Source organism: Callithrix jacchus, chromosome 13 (genome assembly GCF_049354715.1).
Source record: "Callithrix jacchus isolate 240 chromosome 13, calJac240_pri, whole genome shotgun sequence".
Taxonomy (NCBI): Eukaryota; Metazoa; Chordata; class Mammalia; order Primates; family Cebidae; genus Callithrix; species Callithrix jacchus.
The window spans coordinates 77,776,844-77,804,042 of NC_133514.1; the positions used below are offsets into that span (position 1 = coordinate 77,776,844).

At 36.9% G+C, this 27,199-nt stretch overlaps 1 protein-coding gene across 44 annotated transcripts in view; it reads left to right on the plus strand.

Moving 5' to 3' along the window:
• DTNA (dystrobrevin alpha) overlaps nt 1–27,199 on the plus strand; it is a 384,739-nt gene that overhangs the window by 198,940 nt on the left and 158,600 nt on the right. For 9 of the 44 annotated variants that reach the window (XM_035270854.3, XM_035270856.3, XM_035270859.3 and 6 more), the window contains exon 1: nt 11,616–11,767. The exons of the other annotated variants lie outside the window; for them this stretch is intronic. The gene's annotated coding sequence lies outside the window, so the exon portion shown is untranslated. Of the gene's footprint in view, nt 1–11,615; nt 11,768–27,199 lie in introns of those variants that run through there. 44 annotated transcript variants of the gene reach the window in all.

The following is a 27,199-nucleotide window of genomic DNA, read 5'->3' on the forward strand; positions in this document are numbered from 1 at the left end:
TAGATTGTGCCCACCCAGATTGAGGGTGGGTCTGCCTCTCCCAGTCCACTGACTCAAATGTTAATCTCCTTTGACAACACCCCCCCACACACACCCAGAAACAACAGATTTCATCCTTCAATCCAATCACGTTGACACTCAATACTAACCATCACACCAGTCATTGGATTTAGGGTTCACCATAATTGAGTATGATCTCATTGTGATTCTTAACTGATTACATCTGAAAAGACTGTATTTCTAAAGGAAATCATATTATGAGTTTGAGATATGAATTTTTGAAGGACATTCCTTGTATTAGTCAGGGTTGTCCAGTGAAACAGAACCAACATATACTCACATGTGCACATGCACATTCACACACACACATACATCTATAAAACCATGTATTATAAGGAGTGGGTTTATGTGATTATGGAGGCTGAGAAGTCCCCAGATGTGCAGTTCAGAGCCCTGAAAACCAGGAATGCTGATGGTGTAAGTTCCAGGCTGAATCCAAAAGCAAGAGAAGACCAGTCCACCAGCTCAAAGACTAATGCAGAAAAAGCACATGCTCTCTTGCTCAGCCTTTTGTTTTATTCAGACCTTCAACAGATTGGATGGGGCCCACTCACACTGGGGAAGACAATCTGTTTTACTTAATCTACCAATTCAAATATTAATCTCGTCCAGAAATACCCTTGCAAACATACCCAGAATAATATTTGACCAAATATCTGTGACATGACAACTGAATCATGTTGACACATAAAATTCACTGTCACACAACTCAAATATACTACCCCCAGCAGATTTTCCTTCACATCGAACTGGCAAGCCTGGCAAGAGAACTGCAATTGCAGTGATTGACTTAAACCCTTCCCTGAGACTTTGATGGAGGCACAGACAACAAAGAATTCAGCATTTTGCCAGCAAAGAGAAGGGGAAGAATGGTTATTGAATAAGTCACTAACAAATCTGTTGCGTTTCTATATGTGTGTGTTGCGTTTCTATTTTGGTGAGACAGACCCATTCATATTAATCTATGCTTTGTATTTTCAAGCAACAAAAAATCTTAGACTAGCTTAACAAAAAAGGGACGACTGGGCTTTAGACAAGAATAGATCCAAAGGTTCAAAGGTTATACTGTCTCTTTCCCCCTTTCTCAGCGCTATTTCTCTCTGGCTTTCAATTAATAGTTAGGGAGGTTCTATCCATGCAATGATGAAGAGAATCAGCAGACCTCCAAGCATAAACAATCTACCCAACTATAGATCACAGAGAAAAGAGCTTAACTTTGACTCCCACAGAACTCTAACTGGTTCTCCTTAGGTCATAAAAACATTCCTACTCCAACTCTTGTTTTCAGTCTTGATTGCTGCAAGATACCTGATATGAATGACCTCCTCATATCCAGAAAAATATTTCTCCATACGACTTCAGCCATCCACTTGTTTGACCACTAGAGCTGGCTACCATCAGGAAATTAACCACTTCCACAATCAAAATAAGATACTACTGTCTCTAAATACCACATGCTCTGCTTCCAGCTCTTTTGCTCTGATATCTCACATTCATGATTCTGTGTTCATTAGAAGGTCTTTGGGGCCTCATTCTCTCTCACTATCAGACTCCTGCTGTCTTTACTTTTTTCCTTGCTTGCTTCTATTCCATGGTCTATCTCTTGTACAAGCTTTCCTTTTATATACCTTCAAGTCCCTACCGCCCATCCTGCCATCACAGTCACTAGGCATTAGTGAACCCCCTCACCTGATTTACCATTACTTGTGTCTATTTAGCTGAGCTTTGTTGTAGGGAACCACACAGCAAAGCATGCTGAAATCCTACTAGGCTCATGATCAGCACTTCAGGTGTGCTTGCAGCACTCCATGGCTATCCTATTTCCATAGTCAGCTCACTCTTCTCCTCTGCACAGTGACTGGTTCATCACTTCTCCATTTGCACCACAACTCTTCTCCCCACTCCACGTTCTGAGCTACCAACCTGCTTCTTACTTCATTGAGAACATACAAGCCATTAGATAAAAACTCCCTCTTCCTTATGTTTCCAAACATTACACATATACCATCATCTGTAGCCTTCAACTCCTTTATCCCAAGTGTTGCAGGAAAGGCAGCTTCCTTCCACCTGCACTCTGTATCCTATCCCCTTTTACCCTCTCAAAGACTGAGAGCATTCGACCAGTCATTTTCTCTCTCACATGCTCCATCTCTCTGGCTTTGGTGGACCATTCAGCAGGTAAATATTCTTAAGAGTCTCTTATATTTAGAAATCTTCCCCTGACTTCATATTTCTTTCCAATTGCTGCCCTACATTTGCTCTCCCACAAATTAAAATTCCTTATGTTTCCAAACATTACACATATACCATCAAAAAAGTTGTCTATACAAGCTGATTCCACTTCCTTACCCTCTATCCTTCACCTGTTCCTCTCCATTCCACAAAGGTTCTTATTAAGTCATTGTAATTCCCATATTCCAAAGCCAATGGAAGCTTTTTCCATTCTCATCATACTCAACTTCTCAGTAGCTTTCAACTCAAGAATCACTCCTTTCTTCCTAAAAAATTCCCGTCTTAGCATCCATAGAAACACACTCACATGGCATTTTTTCTATTTCCTAGGCCTCCATGAGCTGGGGAGGCATCCTAGGCATGATTCTCTACATGTGCAATCTCTTCTTTTCCCAGGGCTTAAAATTCTCTCTACCTACAACTTCCACATGTGTGTCTGCATCCAAGCCCTATCTTCAGGGCTTCGGTTTATATAGACAGTCTATGTAACATCTTAAATTCAACACTGTCCCTCACACATACCTCTCCCTTCATTATACTCCCTCAGCACATCCTGCACCAAGCCAGCTTCTGCATTAAACTAAATGGCATCTCCATTTATCTCAGAATGCTGGGAGGTTTTTTAAATACTTTATTCTCACTTGTTTTCCCACATTCAATCTATAACAGATAGCCATTAATTGTAGTTTCAAAATATGTTTTGAATGTGTCCACTTGTCATTGTCCCCATTTTCAGCATCTAGTCCAGTGTCATCAGTCAGCCTCCAAACTCATCTCACTGTATCCACCCTTTTCCCTGTTCCATCCCCTATCCACAACCGTAGACAGAGTGTTATTTTAAAAATAAAAGTTGTGTTGTATCACTATTATTGTTCAAATTCTTTAGAAGCTTTGTGCTGCCCTGAGAATAAGCTTCAGAATCCCTAACATAGCCTTCAAAGGCCTGGTCCATGTGTGACCCTCTTCCCCATCTGCACAGTGCTCCAGCCATGCTGCTGTTCCTGTACTCCTCCATCACACTAGGCTTCCTCCCACTGATGGACCTCACATAAGGTCTCCCTTTGCCTGAAATCCCTCGCCTCCTTTTTCACAGGTATCATTTCAAATGCCCCTTTCTCAGAGAGGCCAGAGATACCACTAAATTACCTCAGAGGTGACATTCTGACCTCATACCCTATTCCAAGCATGGACACAGACTTAATTATCACTGTGAAGCTGTGGCCAGCTCCCAAAGCTTTCCTAAAATCATCACAATAACAGAGATGATACAAGTCAGAATTGTTAAAATTAGCCTTCATCATAATTATTAAACTGTAAGTACTGCCCTTCATAAGACAACTACTAGATTGATCTTTCTTATCCATCCTAATAATAGAATCCATTGGCTGTTTCTTCCTGGGCACCATTTTTAGAACCTGCTTTCCCCACAGGTGAGAGTTCACTTTTACCTTATCCCCACATCCAGAACCTCGACACCTATTCTCTCCTTTGATTTAGCCCCTAGTCCTTTCTCCATTCCAATTAATAACTTGTAATTTTTCAGCTATATTACCCATAATAAACACAGCATTTTTTCTCTTTTACATAAAGTGACTTAGTTTCTCTTCTCTCCAACTCTGTCTTCCAGATTAGGCTATATATAAGCAGTACACTTTTAAAATTTATTCCAAAAAAAGAGCAGTCTTAAAGCCATGAACTCTGCAGTGTCCCTTAAAATCTGGGAAAGTATACAGTTTTAAAAGTAACCACTTATTTTACATAGAGACAGATAGGAAACGGTAACTGCAAAGATGTTAACTGTGGTTGATGGCATTATAATGGATTAGAAAATATTTTTGCTTTTGTTTTTTAATTGGCCTGCAATATGTACTGAGGATGTCATAAACAATATAAACATATAAAACAAATAGTCTTTATGTTCATTCTTTAGATATTATTGCTACAAGTATGTGTGTTGTTGGGTTTCTCTATGCTCCATATGTAGGTACAGAAGGATTGAAATACAAAACTGGATCATCACTAGGATGTAGAGATTTCTTACATGTATTACAAATATAAGTGGCTAATATCCTTTGAAGACATTATTTGTCCTTGATGAATAATATAGAATGTTAATGTCTTCCCAACATGTGTACTTATAAGCCAGAATGTTAGTGCTGTATTAGGAAGTTCTTCCTAATGTCTAACCTGGAAAAACATACTATGGTAGATTCAGTGAAAAACGAAGACCATCTATTCCCCATTATTTCATTGGGATATACTTGCAAATGGTTAAGTGCCTCCCTCACAGGATTCTCTTTTACTTTCCTTCCTGTTTATTGTTCACCGTTGTACCTTCTCCAGTTTCTCCCTTTCACATGTCACTACAAGGCTCTAAACAGAATGCAGTGGCCTGTTGGAGAACTGACCAGTGTGACATGTGGAGCAAGGAGCATGTCTCCCAGACTGACTCCAGGGACCTCTGAAATATCAGATGGACAGTCCTTGCTGGCAGAGTATTTGCTACCACACATACCCAGAAGGGTTCAAAGCGCCTATTATCTTTATATTATGGGTCAACTTATATGAAATTTGTTTAATTACTAGATGGACCTTTTTCATTCCAACAATGGAATTTATTTAAGTGTAGAGAATGAAATTCCAAATGTCTGTTTGTTACTTGTTTCAGTTTAGTCAAACAGTTTCCACAATAGTATACATTTCTACAGTATTTCCTTTTATTCTATTCTCCCCTTCTTGGGAATTTTGCTATGTGTTTTCTTGAACCACATATGCTTCTGTTTTTCTTTCCCCCAAATTACCTTATATCCCTTCCAACCTGTTTCTTAATCTTTGTTTTACAAGAATAATTTATTCTACAATCTTCCCTTTTTTCTATCTTGCTTTATTTTCTCATATCTTTTTCATCATCATGTCATCAATAATTAACTTTGCATGTCTACAGAGTACATGACATCACATTTGCTTTCCAGTTTTCTACAGCCCTTTATCTGTGATGCATACAGACATATTACTTGATATGTAGTTATAGTTCACCCTCCCCTTGCCCACTGACTGCGTAATTACTTGTCCTTTCCCAAGGGAGCCTTACAAAGGAGTGATGGGAGAAAGTGAGTAGCTTCTGTCACTCCTACATCTCATCTTGGCGACTGAATATGCTTTTAGAGTACATGAGGCATTTCTCCACAGAGCTTTAGAATGTGAGCTGTTCTGATGTATTCTAAGTCCCTGAATACAAAGTAAAAGAATCTGGGAAAATACACCTAATATCCCCCAAACAGATGCTTGTCAAGTTCGAGGGACACTGATGGGATGATTTTTCCCCTCCTTAACATTCTGCCTAAACTGACCTAATTAAATTCTCTGTATACTTTCAAATCAGTTGGTCATATTCTTTCTCACATATTATTATATCTATAGTTATATTTCCTTTTTCCACACTCTTATCTCTCCATCTAGATTGTAGGCCATTTATATTTCTTTGACTACACCTAATTCATTAAGTGTTTTTAGAAAGCACTTAATTAAAATGTACTGAATCAGAACATCTCATTTTAGAATAAGCCACACAGAAGAAGCTAATAAACACTAATCTCTAGTACTTTGTATCCAGATTAAGAAAATGAATTATTTTAAGAGTGAGATCTCAGGAATCTGCCTGTGTCCTTGACTTCACAGGTAGACTTAATTTTCAGAAATGTCCTTCCTTTTCCCTTTAGCTGAGAGAGAATATATCCATCAAATGGAGATGTCATGGCTGTGCAAACACACCTGAGTTTACAGGATATGGGACTGTCACAGAGAGTGACCAGACAGGTACTTATTGAGTTACCTGACAGTCTTTCACTCAAAGCACATGGATTTTCTGCTATCCCAACATACTAAAAGGCCATAAAAGAACTCACAGGCTATAAAAGAGCCCTAATAATTTTATATCAATCTCAGGTTATTAACTTTATGAGTACCCTGACCCTTCAGCTCTCTTGGAATTTTTCCATTTTGTTTTTAACATAACAGATTTTGATCTGGGAGAATATTTACTTTTCAGTGTTCATTCTCTTCTTGCCACCAATGGAGGTGCCTTTAGATATACTGTCATGTGGGTTTTCCCTGATAAAAAAGCAAATAAACAAAACACCATCACCCACCTCAAAGTAACTACCATTCCTGACTTGGCCTCCAGAGCACATTCAGGGGTTTCAGAGATGACATCAAACTGGAACTGAGAGGGAGGCCCTCAGAGATGAATTGCCATTTAGAGTTAGCTGGTAAAAATCACAAAAAGCAAAGTGGACTCACAACCCTGTTTCCATTCAAGCACTAGAGTAATTTCATGCTGGAAATTTAAGCAAGTTATTTCACCTCTTTAAGCCTCAGTTTCCTCATCAATAAAATCAGGTATAAGACTAAATTATGGGTACTGAGTCTGCCAATTCTTCAATTTAGATTTTCTAGCTTAAATCAGTAATCTCCCTCCACTTCCAGGAATCTATTCTATGGAAATAACCCAACATACAACCAAAAATTTATATACAAAGATATATTACTTATAATTAGAAGCCTGGAAAAGGCTAAATAGATATTAGCAATAAGGGATGGTTAAATAAATTCTGATATATACAAATATTAAAATTTTATGCAACTATTAAAATATATTTTCAAAGAATGTATAATACCATAGTGTACTTATTTTACATGTTTTTCATTCAGTGAAAAGGCAATATTCAAAATTATTCTGAATTTTTAACATATAGAGAAATACATCAAAATGTTGATACTGGTTATTTCTGATAGTTGAATTATAAGTACTTATAATATTATTTCATAAATGTTTTCTGTATCTTTCAACTTCTCCACAATGGACATATAATATTATCTTTTCATGAGAACATGGTACAATTTTTTATTATTAAGTTTAAAAACCAATGTATTTTTCCCTAGAATATATCCAGAACATAAGTATATAATTATGAATTTTAAAGACATGAAAAAATACAAAAACAGAGGCTTCAGAATAAATTTTCATAAATGATATGGCAAAATGGTTCAGGGTTCACAATAGGTTATCTGTAAGATATGGAGCCATCAATTACATAGTGTTATTTAAAAACAGATATTTTCTCTGATGTGCTCACAGAAGAAAAACATAAAGAAATCCTTATTATTTATAGCCTGATTATTACAATTCAAAGGAAAAGTGCATGTTTGAAACATCTTAAGGGTAAAATAGAATATCTTGATATTAAATTGTATAAATATAGATGGCTTGCAACAGACTTGTTCTTTCATAAGAAATTTTTATGAGCAAAATAGATACTAATCCGATTACTATGTTTTAGGTCAGCTGCTCAAAGTGGCCCAAGAAACAATGTGCTTGCAAAAATTGTTCTGTAGATCACAATCTTTTTTTGTTGCTGTCAACACACTTTCTTTTTTAATTTAAACCAGTGCCCTAACAATAAAGCACTTTATGGTATGAAAAAATAGGTAATAATTCTTAAATATGATGTGAAAATTACATTTGCAGAGGTTCAAATTGTTTTGCCTGTTTTAATTTCATTAACATTGGCAGTCAGCTTTTTTTGTAGCCATGTTGCTTAATTTAAGTGAGCCCATGTTGTTACTTTGAGTTTGTGAATAATTAGGTACTCTCACATCTGAAGAGAGGGCAATGAAGCATATAACCTCTATGTTCCCTCCTGCTTCTGTGGGACCAGGGTTTGGCAAATTGACTTCCTGGGGTACATTCTGAAGCGTCATCACCTAAGTCTCAAAAACTCTCTCTAAGTGATTGAATTCTTCATATGAAATTAAATGGGTCACAACAGCACAGATTATGTTGCATATTTTGTTCACATGAGGGGGAATTTTAATTTTAACATTTGTAAAAGGGGATTTAAAACTTTGTGAAACCAAATATACTGGCATCATATTCCCTAGAGGTTGAAGAAAGAAGCAACCCAGTCACTTTAACATCTGACAAAGGATGCACCTTCTGTTTGGCAATCAATCATATTAAATGCTCTAATAGCAGTGTACCTTAACTAGATTAAGTACATTTACAAAATGAAAAACAATTAGATACATGTAAAGGCCACCTAACCAATCGGCAGGAAAAAAAATGTACAAGGTAAACACTCCTGATGAAATGAATGCAGACAGTGAGAGAGTCTCTATTCAGCCAGCCACACATAAGAATAGGTATGAATTATTCAAATTGGGGTTCAAATTATTCAAATAGTTTCTCCTTTATCAACTGTTTTGAAGAGGATTAGGGAGTGCTAATTTTCTGGTGTAGCTGCTCCCTGCTTTTTAGCCTGGTCGGCCTCACACATTTTATAGGATTGGATCATCATGAGTCACCACACTTAAGGATTTTTCAAGGTTGGAGCAGTGCCAAAGCTATTTTAATCATCCCAACTGATTTGTTGTAGGGTTTTTCTTTTCTTTCTTTCCTTCTTTTTAATGATAGAGAAATCTTGCAGTGTACAACATTCACTTTATTCTTTCTGGTAACTTCCTGCAATGAAAAAATTGGTTTTTTTCTACCACGGGCTTTTTTAACCCCTGGCTGCTTCTTTGCACCATATTCTTCAAAGGGATTTTAATGCTAATTTTCCTATGCCATTGGCTTTGGAGTCAGGTAATTTCCTGAACTAGATGACTATGGAGAAAAGCAGCTAAAAGTCTACACTGGTGAGCAGTTTACAGTACTTAGAGATCAAGGTGACCTTGTAAAGACTGTTGTTAATACAATATTGTTTAATTACTAAAAATATAATCTATGCATATAATTTCTATTTTAAAGCCCTTTATTATGAAGATTCTTTATAGTCCATCTTAATTTGAAAAAATATCACTAACAAATAATGTTTAGACCATTTGTTAAGAATCCAAAATGAATACCAAATGAACTGCTTTATTTGTGTTTTTCTTTAATATTTAAAGATGAAAAAATTAACTACCATGTTTAACATTCTTCCCACAGTCCGTTTCATACTAGAAACATGCATAACCTTTTGACCAATCAGTTGCTCCTAGTTGGTTTGTAGGTTGGAGCAAGCAGCCCTTGCTCTTTGCCTGAAGAGGTCTCTATATTTACACTGAGTTGTCGTTAGAATTAAATGCTGGTTCTTTGGTGCCAAAAAGAAGAACCAGCACTCAAAGAATTTTCTCAGCAAGGGAATTTACTTCTATAGAAGGGTGTGTCTCATAGATGGTGTAATGGCAAGCACACACCTGAACAGGGGAGGGGAAGGGGTTCTTATCCCTGATGTAGGTAGCCCCTACTGCTGTATCATTCCCCTATTAGCTAGGGTTGGACTACACAATCTAAGCTAATTCCAACTGACTATTTTAAAGAGAGTAAGGGTATGAATCAGAGCGGCAGGGTGAGCAGTTTGGCAGGAAAGACGGTTATGGAACAGGTAACTAAAGGTGACTCAGGTCAAAGCAGGTGACCAGGGGTTACTCAGGTCAAAGCAGGTGACCAAGATGAGTCAGGAAGGAGTGGGTGACCAGGGGAACAGATATGAGCTCTGCTTAGAGCTGGTGGAAAAGGTTGTTTACTGAAATTGTGAGGAAGTTAGACTTTAAAACGGAGGACAAAGAACTGAACATACGGATTCTTTGAAGAGAAATGTAAAATGTATTGTATCCAACATTGTTATGCAAACCCATATGAGGAAACATATGATCGTCAATATATATCTTGTTGAAAATGACAGTTTTTTTCAGCAAAAAGAGGTCAGGTGCCAGTAAGCTTTCTCATGGTTTCTCTTTTTCAAAAATCTTATATTTACTAAATAATACTAGCCAGAAGTTATTGAACATTTAATGTTTCAAGCTCTGTGCTTGGTGCTTTCCTTGGACTATCTCATTTAATCCATTTTCATTCCTTGGTAAAGTAGAAATTTTACAGAAGAATAAACTGAGGATTAGAGGGCCAAGTAACCTATCCAGGATCCCACAAGTGGTATGGGAGAGAGCCAGGTTTCAAATTTGCATCTGCTTGATTCCACAGGTGCTCTTCTTAGGAGTGCCTCTGCCCTGCCTCCCTTTGTGATGTGGTGTACTAAGAAAACTCCTGTGCAGATCTCTGAAAAGTTAACCACCGTGAGGCATGCTGTGAAGACAGTCCTGGAGGAGTTGAGGGAAAGCTTTCAGATGCCATCTTTGTACATTTAAGAAGTAGCCCTACCTAGTGTCAAGTCTTTTGATGGTTACTTGGTATAGAAAGATGAGTAAGACAATGTTCCTCTTCCTCAGGGAGTCCATCTCTAAAGAGAGAAGATAGATATGCAAACAAATTATTGTGTAATATGAAATATTCCCAAGAGTTTGGGAAATAAGGAAGGTTGTGCAAGCAGCAGAGTGATGATTCGAGGCCTGAGGGATGAAATAGCCACCCCTGGGGGACTAGGGCACCCACTGGCTGGCGAATGTATCACCATGGTGGGAGGAAGAACCACGCTAACAGGCTGACATGTGGGAAGCTCTAGTAGCCTGGGACTCCCTCAAAGGACTGGTAATGCACTGAAGGTGATTCCTTAAATCTTAACTACATAGCCATTGGTCTGGGGAGTCCCAGGATTGCTCAGAGTTCATATCATTTCAAATCCAAGACCACTGCTCTTAATATAGAGCCCCCCCCAATATAGTCTGGTCAATTCTAACAGGCTGTATTGCTTGCTTTAAATTTAAATGATAAATTTTAAAAGAACAGAAATCTAGCTGTTTAAATAATGGTTAAACACAGAGTTTTGATAAAAATAAAATGAAGAATTTTATCTCCCACATCTAAGCTGTGATTAGAAGTTTGCTCTAGTGTTTTCAGCATCTGAAAACACTACATCAGAATATGTAGGCTACTTCTTGAATGTATAAAGATGGCATCTGTTTACTGAATACATTACTGCATTTTTTTATGTTTTTAAAGGAGCTTTGGGATTATTGCTGCATTTCCTATAGAGTTAGTAACTGACATTTAAAAATATTTAGTTGGCTGAAGTAGTAGATGATGATCAGTATTTCAAAAGATTAGTAGTGATTTAGAATGCATAGAGTTATTGCATTAGTTGGAAAACCCTTTATTCTTATACTTCTGTTATTTTTTTCTTGTTCATGAAGTTGAGTCAGCAAGAGAAGCATATTCAAATTAGACTTGTCATACAGAAAAAAAAAATCTGACTTTGTCAGGGTGGGTGGAGGGGAAAAAAGCAACTTTTTGTCAGTCTTTTGTATTTCAGCAGCTGGATTCATTGCTACCATGGTAACGGACCACATGATGAGGTGTATTAGATTGCTGTGTGTTGAGCACAAGGGGAAGAATGAACACAGCTTTTTATTGAAGTTAAAGGTTACTTTGGAGTTTTTTCTGTGGAAATGTGTAAGGTCAAATACTATAGTTTTCAGCATATGTAGTACTTCAGAGGAAGAATTAGGGGCATGTTGGTGCATTTAACTACAAAACCAGGTAAGGTACAATTGAATCTATGAAACTGAACTCTCTGACTTCTGTCGCAGTGGCATAACTTGCTGGGTGGAATTTCACTGTCGCCTCCACCCCCACCCCCACATGGGCACAGGACAAATTTCTCCTGCCCACCCCCCAGCTCCTCCACCTCCGGTTTCAGCTGTTTTTAATTTGAAAATCTAAGATGTTGTGAAATGTTATAGTTTTATGGGTGTGTGTGTGTGTGTGTGTGTGTGTGTGTGTAAGTCAAAGAAAGAAAACTGCAAAGGAAGTAATAAGAATGCAATAACTGGTATCTTCACATCAATGTAGACTTGAACAAAGTGTTTCCTTGTTTTGTTTTTTGAAAATGGTCCACTTTTCTTAGAGGACACCTTATTAGTGGCATTCATCCAAAGCTACTTGTCTCTTCTACTAAATTAAGCAGTAGGACAAAGTTTTCCAGCATGTTATTTAGTGTGTTTATCATATGTGAGCTTTTGTTTTCCTTTCTTTCATCATATTATTGCCAGCCTCATCTAACATGAACAGTCCAGTTTTATCTATATTTTTTGCAACATATATTATTTCTATTAGCATTCTAATCTTTTAGGCATCGTAGCTGTATGTGTGTTAGAGGATTTAAAAATAGAAATAAATACAATATGGGTGAGTGTAAAATGAACTCTTTTGGTTAGAAGCTGGCAGGAACTGAATGTAAACAATCCAGTGTGGCTGTGTGGAGCATCAATTCCCAGAGCGCAGACGCCTTCTATGAGTTGTTTACATATCACCCTGGCAGCTTGTTTCAAAATGGGAGGCTTTGATATGCACAGAGCAAGTGAAAGGAGAACAATTTCTTTATTAATAACTTATTTCAATTACTTGTTCATGGTTTCTACTGATGTCTGATGTGTGACTTTCTCATAAGAAATTTACTCTAATTTTAGCCAGGGGGTTACTTATGCAACTTCTTTCCTCTTCCAACAGAGTTATCTTAGCAGCTTTTAGAAATAAAACCTAACTAAATAGTAGAAAACCCTACTGTTATTCTAGTATATTGACTGTCCACCTGAAAAAGTGTAGTTATAGGAAAATCTTTTTGAAAAATACATTCTTAGTGAACTAAAATCAATTATGTGCCATTAATTGGTACCAATTAGGATAAAAGCCAATAAATTATCCCAAATTTGTTCATACAGCTTGCTTTCTTATAAAAGGAAAACTTAGATTTTATTAAATTTATTTATTCTCTCTGATTTTCATTGCTATTTCCTTAGCCTCTCGAGTTTCCATATGTCTAAGCCATCTTCTAAGTTTAAGCAAGGAGTTATAATCATTATTCAAAAAAGTTATTTGCCATGATTTCAAATAAAGAGAACTGTTTCCATAAGAGGTATCAAAAGCATTATAATAATACCTAACACTTGCAAATTCTTACGCCTGTATCAGAATTTATTCCTTTCCTTTTCCCTTTGTCGTCTGACTACAAATGAGTTATGGGCATGTTTTTCAAAGCATGAGACGTTTTCATAAGCATAAGTTGTTATTACTAGAGAATAGAGAGTTTCTAAAAATTAGTGAAAGATGATACCTGGTAAACTATTTTAAAGTATGAAAGTATTAAAACTGACAATATCAGAGGTAGATAGTGTTATGTTTTATTAAAAGAAAAATAAAAGATGGAAAGAAGAAGCAAAACACAGAGAGAGAAAACAAAAAATGAAAAGATAAATAAAAGGTACAGATAAAAGTGTAAATGATCTCTTACCCAAATGTTTTTCTTTCTCACTAGTACTGGAAAGAGTTAAATCTCTATATGTCAGAAAAGAAAGTAGTATGGACGAGGGAAATTACTAAAAAGTATTATTATTTCACCATTCCATGTTTAAAATACATGGTAAGGTATAGATAGTTCCTTTCTATTAATTGAAATGAAAAAAATTCTGTCGTTGGAATTTGTCTCAGTCTTTGTAGTTATGGGCTACCAGCCAGCTTAGACATCAGAGCTAGAAGTGTGTAAATACCAATATATGCCCAAATTTCTGTCATCTTTATTCATCTGACATTAGGCTGTATGTACATAAAAACTTCTGAAATAATTTTAACTGAGAGATCACAAGATATGAGGTTCTTTTATAGTTGTTCTGATATTTACATTCTTAAGAAGCCAAATTGACTTTTGACGTACTTGCTTTACATTGTAAACTTTGCCAAGATGTTTTAATTGTGCAATGTTTGTTATAACTCTTGTTTAGATTAGGCTTTCTTGTTAATTTTAAATGATTGGTAGTTTTTCTTAACATTTTAGCTTAATCTTTAGAGCTGCCTAGACTCATAGACCAATAGATAATTATCTGCAAACATTTACCTCTACTAAGGAGATACATATTTAACAGTTTTTTTTAACATGATAAAAAAGAATCATATTGACTAAAACAGTATAGCCTCTTCTAAAAAATTAATGATGATATTTAAACTGTAAGACAATAAAATACATGAAGATCAAGCCAATGAATCATGACTCACTATCATCTAGATATTCCATTTTTAGGAGTTATTTTTAACCTATGATTTTATTAAGGTGAATTTTATTATTGACCACAATGTAATTTTTGATATGAAAAGAATTAGACTTTTTTTAAGAACTCTAAGACTTTTCAAATGAAAAAGAAAGTAATGGTATCATAATATGATGATAAATTACAATAATGATTAATCTGGAGAATGAGATAGACTTAGAAAGCTCTTTATGTAGTAAAAGGCCAATGTTCTTAGAAAGAAAGTGGAAATTTCTAATGAGTAGTATGAGTCTCAGAAATTTACCTTCAAATTTAATTAATTATATTAATAGCATTTATAAATCACTAGGCATAGAGGTGCTGGTATGTTATTATCAGACTTTATTATAAAATATGTTGGCTTTGTTCAATAAGCAATAGAGGCTGTCATCAAAATTGATTAATTGTATCAAGAATTGTACAATGTATGGGTCACTATCTGATAGGAAAAAAGCAAACTCATTTCTAGGAAAGAACAATTTGTTATATTTTTAGTATACAAAGGGGCAATCAACTGGTCTTCACTTCATGGTAGTATTAGCTGGAAATGTTTTAGAGCGATATTATTATAATAATTCCCCACTCTCTGACACGCATATTATAAAATGTTCACTAGATACCATTTCAATATTTTGTTTTTAAATTTTAAATTATTTATTTTAAATAAACAACTATATTTTATATCTGAAACCTGTTAATTTTAATTTTTTGGTGGAATATTTACTAAGAAAAATTACTTATTTCTACATATCCCTAACATAAAAGAAAATATTGGATGGATTAGCAATTCCAGTATAAACTGTGTATCCATGAGCTAATAGAAGAAAATACCAAACTTAAGATAGAAAAGGATGACCTTGAAGACATAAGTCATAAAGGAATGGTACTATGAAAACTTATTTCTTTTAGAAAATGCTATATACAAAATTAAATAGCAAATTAGAAACAATATTTTCAACATAAGTGAAAAAGAAAAAGTAAATATGCATATTATGTAATCAGGTCTCATAAATCTAAGAAAAAATACTTTCCTAATAATGTTTAAAAATATCTGCAAATTAAATGCCATTTTAATATTTAGCAACTATTTTTAAAAGGGGAAAGCAAAAGGAGGAGGAGGAGAGGAAATAATATCTTATTTAGGAAGAGTGTGGGAAATGAGAACACATATATACTGCTATATACACATATACCCTGGGTGCAGGTGGGGAGTTGGTCAAGCTGGCAGTGTGTAGCAGAGTCTTTAAAAATCACACATGGACACAGAAAGGGGAGTACTAAACACTGGGGTCTATTGGGGGGAAAAGGGGAGGGCCAGTGGGAGGGGGAGGTGGGGAGGGATAGCCTGGGGAGAAATGCCAAATGTGGGTGAAGGTGAGAAGAAAAGCACACTGCCATGTGTGTTCCTACGCAACTGTCTTGCATGCTCTGCTCATGTAACCCAAAACCTAAAATCCAATAAAAAATTTAAAAAAAAATCACATATCTTGGACCCTACAATTCTACTATTAGGAATATGTCCTAACAAAATAAATAGTCAAACATATTTATAGAGTTTTTCATTGTTGTCATATTTGTAAGTATAAACAATGGAAGCCATTCTGACAAAGAAAATCTAAGAAATGAAAAGACACACAAGCTCATATTTCTTTTCTAGAAGCTATAAAGCTGTGAGATGTCACAGACATGGCTATATACTGGCCTAACTGTTGACTTCCCTACTCTTTAGATTCAACATGTATAGGCAACATGGTGTAGAAAAAGAGTCTTGGCTTAAGAATCAGAATGCCTGAGTCATCCTACTAACTAGCTGAGTTAGTGTAAGTATACAAATATATGAAATTATTAAACAATAATTTTAAAGAGTAGAAAAGTCTGTGAATCCCTTTACCCATCTATATGTGTTTATCTACACAGTTGATTTGCAAATAAGAAGTCTCATATCAAGTGGGAAGGGTACATTTTTATAATTTCACTGAAATGCAATACCAAATGGTAAAATCTGAAATGCCTTGACTCTGAGAGAATATAATACAATATTTTAAATAGGATATACATTCCAATTATTATTTTTTGAAATTTATTCTAAAGAAATTTCTGGGCCGGGCGAAGTGGCTCAAGCCTGTAATCCCAGCACTTTGGGAGGCCGAGGCGGGTGGATCGCGAGGTCGAGAGATCGAGACCATCCTGGTCAACATGGTGAACCCCCATCTCTACTAAAAATACAAAAAATTAGCTGGACATGGTGGCGCGTGCTTGCAATCCCAGCTACTCAGGAGGCTGAGGCAGGAGAATTGCCTGAACCCAGGAGGCGGAGGTTGCGGTGAGCCGAGATCGCGCCATTGCACTCCAGCCTGGGTAACAAGAGCGAAACGCCGTCTCAAAAAAAAAAAGAAAGAAAAGAAAAAAGAAATTTCTGCTCATATAAGGATGGGCAGAGGATGGCTGGGCTTGAATAACTGGACCACACCTACATTTAGGTGTGTTGGAGAAGCAGAGCTCCAGAGCAGTGCTGTTCAAAATTCTGTGATGCTAGAAATGTTCTCTATCTGCATAGTGCAATATAGTAACTACTAGCCACATGTGGCTATTAAGCACTTGAAAGGTAGCTAGTGCAACTGATGAAACAGATTTCAAATTTTATGTAATGCTAAGTAACTGACATCGCCACATGTGTCTAGTGCTATCTTATTGGACAGTGACACTCTAGACTTAAGCACAGCAAATCGGGTCTTTTATTTAATGTTGGGGATTTATTTCAAGCACCTCTGATAAATCAGGATGATATACACAGGACAAGAAGGTGAGTATTCTTTGAAATTTCCCTTTCATCCAATGAAATCCCTTGATTCTTGTGACTTCAAGTCCAAGATTTTCCAGAGAAATGTTGGTCTCAAGTAGTCTGTAGTTTTGTTTGCTTAAGAATTCTAATGCTCATTCATTTTCTCATGTATTAAAAAAAAAACCCTATATTGAATATATTTGTATTAGACACTTGACATTGAAAAGATAGTAGTAGTGCAGAGTTCCTGGATTCATGAATTCCTTGGAATATGCTTAGGAGTAAATGGTGCAGAGCACATAATACAGAGGGGATAGAAGATGCTTTGTGGAGAAGGAAGCACTGGGATAAACCTTAAAGAAATAGCGAGTGTTCAATAGGAGGCTGGGGAAAGGAGGATCTAGAGAGATGAAACAGCATGAAAAAAACAGGGAGAGATGAGAATCAGAAATATCTGGAAATGTAATAATGGCAGCAGCACAGAAAAAAGACTGGAGAGAGGCCATGTTGTGTAGACAAAAATGAGTCCAGAAGTTAACGCTGCAATCCAGAACAAGGACGAGGGAGGTTCTGAGCTAAGGGGATGAAAGTAGAATTTGAAAAGGAGTAGACTTGAGAGGTGTTTTGTCTGCTGCCTCTTTTTTTTTTTTTTTTTTAGACGCAGTTTCGCTCTTGTTACCCAGGCTGGAGTGCAATGGCGCAATCTTGGCTCACCGCAACCTCCGCCTCCTGGGTTCAGGCAATTCTCCTGCCTCAGCCTCCTGAGTAGCTGGGATTACAGGCACGCACCACCATGCCCGGCTAATTTTTTATATTTTTAGTAGAGACGGGGTTTCACCATGTTGACCGGGATGGTCTCCAATATCTCGACCTTGTGATCCACCCGCCTTGGCCTCCCAAAGTGCTGGGATTACAGGCTTGAGCCACCGCACCTAGCCTGTTGCCTTTTTTTACAGTAAGTCAGGTAGAGAACATCTGATATATCTTTTAAGCCCACCTGAAAATTGTCAATTACTTCATACAGTGCTAGAGCAGGATTGTTGTGGCCAAAGAAACTGAGCATATCTTATAATACTCAAGTTTTTCAAACAGGATCAACTTTCATAAGTCAACCTCTTGGAAGCAGGTACAGCTACATCATCTGTGTAGTTGAAATGTATGGCATATAACAATATTGTTTGGGGATGTAATGTAACTGAGGTGAAAACTTAATATTCATGAAACTTCCTCTTTCATTAAAATCTTAACATTCTTTGATTTTGACAAATAGTTTTATATTTCTTCCCAAAATACAAGAATTTTCAAAATATATAATTAGGTACCATTTAGAAAGGTCAAAAAAGCAATCTTCTAGTTGAATTTATAATTTAGGTACATTATTTTTTTCCAGTCTTTACCCCATGTTGATGGATTTTTTTTCTCTTGGCAGTATATCCAGATTCATTTATAGGTTGGAAGACAGTAGAAGCCGTTATTTCAGCATCAAAGCCCCCACTGTTTTCCAATAAGAAGTTACTTTCGATTTCTTCCAAAGCCTTATCACCACTGCAGTCAAAAAATACGTGCAGAAAAATGCAGAGAAATGGTGGAGGAGGTGGAGGAGGTGGTCTTGGTCATAAAGAACTGAAAGGAGGCCGAGTGCAGTGGCTCATGTCTGTAATCCCGGCACTTTGGGAGGCCGAGGTGGGTGGGTCATGGGGTCAAGAGATCAAGACTATCCTGGCCAACATGGTAAAACCCCATCTCTACTAAAAAGACAAAAATTAGCTGGACATGGTGGTGCGTGCCTGTAATTGCAGCTACTCAGGAGGCTGAGGCAGAAGAATTGCTTGAACTGGGACCTGGGAGTTAGAGGTTGCATGGAGCCGAGATCACGTCACTGCATTCTAGCCACCTGGGCTACAGGGCAAGACTCCTCTCAAAAACAAAAAAAAACAAAACTGAAAGGAGAAAAGGATTACTGAAGAGTATGAGAGTATGGGCATTAGTCTGACTGTAAGGAGGACTTTGGCAATAACTACAAGCCAGAGTGAGTGAGGAAAGAATAGCATCTGTTTGGACAATGAGCTGACCATGTAGTTAGTTTCCATGTGTTGCATGATGGTAGGAAACCTGAACATACAGTAGGACAGAGAGGAGCACATCATGTGAGAGTTCCATGAGTTCTCTGAATAAAATAGAAGACTTTCTAAGTGCCAGATACTGTTCTAAGTAGTTTTTGTTTGACCTATTTAAGATGATGAACTCTTTTCTCAGAGAATAGTCCTAGCACATGGAAATCACTGAAGAAGTATAAGTAGTGGCAGGGTGAGGTGGCTCACACCTGTAATCCCAGTACTTTGGGAGGCCGAGGTGGGTGGATCACCGGAGGTCAGAAGTGCAAGACCAGCCTGGCATCAACATGGTAAAACCCCATCTCTACTAAAAATAAATAAAAATTTTTAAAAAAAAACAGCTGGGCATGGTGGCACAGGTCTGTAGTCCCAGCTACTTGGGAGGCTGAGGCAGGAGAATCGCTTGAACCAGGGAGGTGGAGGTTGCATTGACACCAGATCTTGCCACTGCACTGCACTGCACTCCAGTCTGGGTGACAGAGCAAGATTTTGTCTCAAAAAGTTTTTTTTAAAAAAACAGATAGGTAGTTATTATCTCTCCATTGATCCTCACCACAACCCCATGAACAGAGTACTTTTATCATCTTTATTTTATAGATGAAAAAATTAAGGCCCAAGAGGTTAAGTAATCTCCCAGAGAGCATACAGTTAATCAGAGAGAGAGTTTTATTTAATGAGCTCAACCACCACACCATCCTGCCTACTCTTAATCTATGTTAATTTTATAATATGTACAGAGATGATACTTGTAATGTGCTTACAAAGTGCCTGACATATAGTAAACCTGCAAAAATGTTAGCAATTATCTTTATGTAATAAGATTTAGAAGACTTTCCAGTATTTATGTTATTCTACATGACACTGCTCAGAAATAGTAACAAGATTTTTAGGGCAGCTCTGAATTTTTCTTACGTAAAGTGTGAAGAAAGCTTTGTTTAGGAGCATGCCCTTATAAATTGGAGAAACTCTCCTTTTACCCAAATACTATCAATCAGTTTAACTGATTGAAGTTTTTACCGCAAAGAATGGGTCTCATTGGAATGTTCTATATAAACATCTATGTGGGTCTGATCTTCTGACAGAGAATGACTGCTGCTAATGGTACTAATGAGAGCAAATGAAATTCCCTTCCAAGCTTGGTATGTGAATAATATGTCAATTTGTTCATTGCCGTCTTACTAGAAATTAAATGCTCTGACATTTTTATAACCTAAGGGAGCTAGTGCGAGGTTGGCAGCCAGAAAAGGGAATCAGGCCAGAGGCTGGCCAAGGCATAGTCATGAGGGGTTGAAGGGTAAGTCAAGGTCAAGCAGGTGAATCCAGGCAGAACTCAACCAGACTCTAGAACAAAGGTAGGTTCAAAGTTGGGTTCTTATATCCTTTCCCTATAATGTGACCTAGGTAGGGGTGGGTTGGTTATCATCCTCTGCACCAAAAAAAAAAAAAAAAAAAAAAAAAAAAAAAAAAATAGAAAATTAGCTGGCTCTGAAATCTAACTGAAATAAGAAGTCAATAGAAGCAGAATGAAAGATACTTAAACACTATAGATACAGGCAATGCAAGAACAACACCTCTGTTTTACTGGATTTCCAGGGAGGGAATGGCGCTGTTTGGGTTAAGACACAGGTGAGGCAGAGGAGCTTTGAGGACACCGTGGCTCAGGAAGGAAGAAATATGAGAAAGCTAGAGGGGTACTGCAGACTGCAGAGGAGAAGGGAAAGGCAAAATCTGGATTCTGAGTGATCAGTTGTCATCTGCTTTTGTGGCTCCTCTAGTTCCCTTTGTCTATATCTGTGACCTGAGAATTCAGAGGATTTTCACCAGTGTTGTCACTGGACAAGTGTGCTAGGCTGACCACCCAATAACAGGACAAGGAAAAGAGAGTGGAAGGATCAGCAGAACTGTCACCACTCTGCTTCTGGGATGTGGGAGTTGGGGGATGTGGGGTGGGGAATATCTCTCTAGAGGGTTGTTCTCTGCTATGCTACCCCCATCTATGATGGCTTTTTCTCCATGAGCTTAAATGGTGATGATTTTCTTCCAATTATTAGGGAATATGTTCGTAATGTTAGTGATTCATAGGGTCTCTGAAATCATCTCCGCAAATGTTATGTGTAGTTGATTATCTGGAGAAGTAACAAGCTTTTATCAACCATAATAACTAAATTTGTATGGTGATTTACTGTTTGCAAAATATTCAATTACATTATGTTTGAATCTCCCACAATTCTGGAAGGTAGATGACACCATCAATTCCTTCATAAGGATGAAGGAAGTCAAGCTCAATTACTTTCCTAGAGGCACTAGGTTTGATAGCAAAGCACAAATTTTAACATGCTGCTTCAGTCAACACCTTCTCACCTTTAAAAGTAAAAATTTTCTCAGTGATAGCTATTTACCTTTAGAATTGCTATTACAAATAAAGAATTCTTACATTTGCTCAGAGTGTTCAGATTAAATCCTCTCTTTAAACATACTTTCAAGATAGTTTATGTACATGGTAGGTATTTAATAAGTGTTAACTGCTTGATTATTATCTCATTGTACTCCTCCAAAGTAATTATTCTGATTCTCACACATCAGTTAAAAGGTTATTTATTTTGGAGTGGAAGGGAATAGTCCACACAATTCCCAACATGGGAAACTAATGGGAAAAAAAAATGTGACTCAGTTCTTTTAACTTAAGAAAATAATCTAACCTCTAACATCTAAATAAGTAGACTTAAAATAACTGGACAAAGCCAGAAGGCAACAAGGCATCTTATACTTAGGCAAAACCAATCAAAGGAAATTATCATGAGCCCTAAACTACTCTGCTTCTCATGACCATGCAACACCCAAACAATATACAATTTTATCTTGCCTATGAAATTCCCAGGTATATTCCTAGGTGTGTGTTTTGTCTTTGCATCACACACTGTATTCTTTAAAACCTTCCCTTACCCAATACTGCCCTTGAGTGTAGCTATCTTTCTTGCCTATCTGAGACATCAAAAATATTCTTTCCCTGGCTAAATCTCTGTGAGAGCCAGTGATTAAGGTCTGGGCAAGAGAAAAGAAGACAGGGCATATGAGAGTCAGCAATAGGGTTTTCCGATTTGGTTAAACTGAAGCTCCTTACTTCAGCTAGTATTGCTGCTATTTGGGCTCCCCTTTCTTTATACTCTTTCTTAAAATGTTTTTTAAAAATTCAAATTGCAATGTTTATTACCTTTCTCATTTAAAATTGTATAATCCTTTGGGTTTAAATATTGTCTTCTTATAGTAATAATGCTAAGATCTAAGATTTTTTGATTAGGTTAAGGTTAGGCAGGAAAACAATATGAAAATGAGGAATGTCATTTACCAGCTATTAAATATGTTATAAGCTATAATCACAATTAAGTTGAACTGTAATTAAAGAGGGTGATAATATAGACAAAATGCTGGCGTATAAACAAATACTAGCATATGTATCAATATATGCTAGAAGAGGCTGCACATAGCAACAGGAAAGATTACTATTATGTAGTAAAATAGTATTGGGAAGGAAAGTATTTTTTTTTTTTTTGAGACAGAGTTTCGCTCATGTCACCCAGGCTGGAGTGCAATGGCACGATCTCGGCTCACCGCAACCTCCGCCTCCTGGGTTCAGGCGATTCTCCTGCCTCAGCCTCCCAAGTAGCTGGGACTACAGGCAAGCGCCACCGTGCCCAGCTAATTTTTTGTATTTTTAGTAGAGACGGGGTTTCACCATGTTGACCAGGATGGTCTCGATCTCTTGACCTTGTGATCCACCCGCCTCGGCCTCCCAAAGTGCTGGGATTACAGGCGTGAGCCACCGCACCCGGCCCCAGAAAGTATTTTTATTTATACTACAAGATTAATTCCGGGTAGATTAGAATTAAATACAGTAAATCAAACTATAAGGATTAATAGAAAATATACAGGGATTTTAGAATAACTTTATTATGATATAATTGACAATGAACTAAACTATTTAAAGTATACAAATTAATAGGTTTTCACACACACACACACACCCTAAGCCATCTTTAAAATCAAGATAGTGAACATAGCCATCATCACCAACAATTTCTTCAGGCTCCTTGGTAATGCCTCCCACTTGTTCCTCCCCCATTCCCAAGCAACCACGAAGGAAGTTTTAGTCACTATAGATTAGTTTGCATTTTCTAGAGTTTATGTAAATGGAATCAGACAATACACACTTTTTTGGTCTGGTTTCTTTTTCTTGGTATAATTATTTTGTGACTTATTCATGTTGTATGTATCAACAATATGTTCATCTTTATTGCTTTATTCATTGTTCATCTATTCATCTTTGGTGAACATTGAGGTCCTTTCTGGTTTTTCACTATTACAAATAAAGCTACTATGAACATTCATGTGAAAATCTTTAAACAGAAACATATTTTCTTTCCTTTTGAGTAAATGTCTATAGGAATTTTAAATGATCAATGAAAGGAAAAGGATTTTATAAATATAAAGATTAAAAGTTCATAATGGAAAATAATTATATTTAACAATATTAACATTTTAAATTCCTGCAACTCAAAAACACGTCCTTAACCAAATTTCAGGTTAAATGATTGTTAAAGAAACTATATAAGTGATAGCTAACAATAATAACAACTTGCCATAAGCAAAGCTTAGAAAACTATCTAAGTTACCAGTTAATCCTCACAATAGTCCTAAAAGGTAAACACTATACTGCCACATCCTGTGTACTTCGCCACTGCTCAGTGCTGCCTCCCTGTGTGGAGAAGGAGTATATATTATACAGATTCTATATTTGTCTAAAAAGGTTTAATATCCAATCATCAGAAAGTATGTGAACATAATAGCAATAATTTATCTCTTGTATATCTCTGATATACATATGTGAGATGATATGTCGATAACCTAAATGTAAAGAGAAGTTGTGCAAAATAGGTAGGAAAATACGAAGGCAATAAAATGGGGAATGGTCATAAGATGTTCACAACTAAAAAAAGTAAAAATAGATGAAAAATATTCAACTTCACTCGATCAAATACATTAAAAATAAAATCACACTTTGACACCTATCAAATGAGTGAATATTTTTAGCTATGTCATTGTTGGTTTTTATTGCTTTACTTTAATAGTGGTAATATGCAATGTTAGTGAAGTTGGAAGCCATTCTCACCCTTTATTATTTATTGATGGTGAAATATAAATTAATACAATCATTCTGGAAAGCAATTTGGCATATCAGTATGTATCTATAACTTGAAAATAATTATGCCCTTTGATAAAACACTTTATTTTTGAAATCACCTGAAGCAATAACCTTAAATGAATACAAAAAGTTATATACAGAGGGCCTTTTTATAGTGAGATATAATGTCTTATAACAGGAAAATGAATAGCTAAAGTCATTTCATACCTAATGAATCCTATGCAGCTACTAAAGAGGTGTTTACTAAGCATCAAAACTATTGGTAGAAGTCATAATTACTACAAATTTATTGAAGAACAATTTGATCATTTTTTTTTTAATTTATAAAGAAAATAGGTTTCTTTGGCTCACAGTTCTGCAGACTGTACACAAAGCATAATGTGAGCATCTGCTCCTGGAGAGGGCCTCAGGAAGCTTGTAATCATTGCACAAGATGAAAGGGAAACAGCATATCACATGGCAGAGAGGGGAGAATTGCCAGCCTTTTTTAAACCAGCTCTTGGTGTGAACTGATACAGTGAGACCTCTCTCATTACAGTGAAGATAACACTAAGCCATTCATGAGGGATCCATCCTAAACATTTTTCACTAGGCTCACCTTCAGTATTGGAGGCCACATTTCAGCATAAGATTTGGAGGGTTCAAAATATCCAAACCTATCATATTTCTCCTGGTCCCCCAAATCTCATGTCTTTCTCACATTATAGAATACAGTCATCTCTTCCCCATAGTCTCCAAGTCTTACCTCATTTCAGCATCACTCAAAAGTCCAAAGTCTCATCTGAGACTCAATGCAAGTCCTTTCACCTATGAGCCTGTAAGATGAAAATCAAGTTATTTGCTTCCAACAACGATGGTGCTACAGGCATCGAGTAAACATTCCCATTCCAAAAGGGAAAAATCAGCCTAAAGAAAGGGATAGCAGGCCCCATGCAAGTCTGAAACCCAGCGGGACAGACATTAAATCTTCATGCTCCAAAATAATCCTTGACTCCTTGTCCTGAAAACAGGACATACTGGTATAAGGGGTGGGCTCCCAATGCTTAGTGCATCTCCACCTCCATGGTCATGCAGGGTACAGCCCCATGGCTGCTCTCATGGGTTGGAGTTGAGTGCCTGTGGCTTTTCCAGGCTCAGGATGCAAGCTACCAGTGGCTCTACCATTTTCCCAACTAAGGACAGCAATCCCCTTCCCACAGCTCCACTAGGCAGTGCCCTGGTGAGGATGCTCTGTGGGGCTTCAACCACACATTTCCCCTTAGCACTGCCCTAGGAAAGTCTCTTTGTGTAGGCTCCACCCTGTGTCAAGCAACCAGCTTTCCTCTGATACATCCTTTGGAATCTAGGTGGAAGCGGCCAAGCCTCCTTCATTCATGCATTCTGTGTGCCTGCAGGCTCAACACCACGTAGAAGCTACCAAGGCTTACAGTTTGCACTCTCAAAGTGGCAGCCTGAGCTATATTTGAAACTCTTTGTGCAAAGGCTGAAGCCCCAGCAGCCGGGATGCTGGGAGCAGTTTTCCAAGACTGTACAGGGCAGCAGGGTCCTGGCCTGGCCCCCAAATCCATTGTTTCCTACTATGATCCTGAGCCAGTGATGGGAGGACTATTCTGAAGACTTCTGAAATGCGTTTAAGGCCTTTATCCCATTGTCTTGGCTTGATAATATTTTTAATTTACTTAAAATACTCATGACCATTGACTAGTAAGTTTACTTTTAGGAATGTCTAAAATGGAAATATTTTCGCCCCAAAATTTATAAACAAGGATATTGATCACAGTATTATAATATCCTTGTGAATCATGGCTATCAATTCACAGCATTGTGAAAACAAATTTTCACTGTAAAACAAACTAAATGCCCAACAATGAATAACCTATTAAATAAATTATGGAACATTCACATGATGGGAACCACTTTAAATGTTATGTTTTTTTGTTTTTTTTTTTTTTAGACAGAGTCTTGCTTTTGTCACTCAGGCTGGAGTGCAGTGCTACAATCTCTGCCTCCCAGGTTCAAGCAATTCTCCTGCCTCACCCTCCAGAGTAACTGGGATTCCAGGCAAGCACCACCTTGCCTGGCTAATTTTTGTATTGTTAGTAGAGACAGGGTTTCACCATTGTTGGCCAAGCTGGTCTTGAACTCCTGGCCTCAAGTGATCCATCCATCTTGGCCTTCCAAAGTACTGAGATGACCAGTGTGAGCCACCGCACTCAGCGCTTAAAATATCTTATAAAAATGTTTTGTGGAAGATGATATGCTTTGTATAAAATACTGTCTACCATCTAATCCTCATATTAGAAGAGAGAGGGGGGAAAGGCAAAAAATAATAGAAAGAAAGAAAGCAAGATATCCTTAATGGCTATCTATGGGTAATAGATTAATTTTCCTATCTTTACTTTCCATGTTTTCTGAAATGTCTTCAGCAGATATGTATTAATTTTGTAATGTTGTGATATTAAGTTATAAGTGAGAATTTGAAATTGAATATTCAGTGTGAATACAGCTACATTAAAAAAGAAACAAAAAGAATATCAGCCAAAATGTTAATAGTATGGTTTTTATCTTCTTTTGTATAATTATTGGAATTTTTCTATTTGATAAGAAATCAGGACAAAATGGTTTTGACAAAGAAAGGCAAAAAACAAGGCCCACTTAGTTTCTGAAAAGCAATATGAGAGAACAGAAGGGAATTATTATAGGTTCTGCCTGTTTCAGGTTTGAGAAATACCACTTTGACTATTTAGAAAATAAAAAAATCAGAATGATTTTTTAATGCAGAAATATTTTACATGA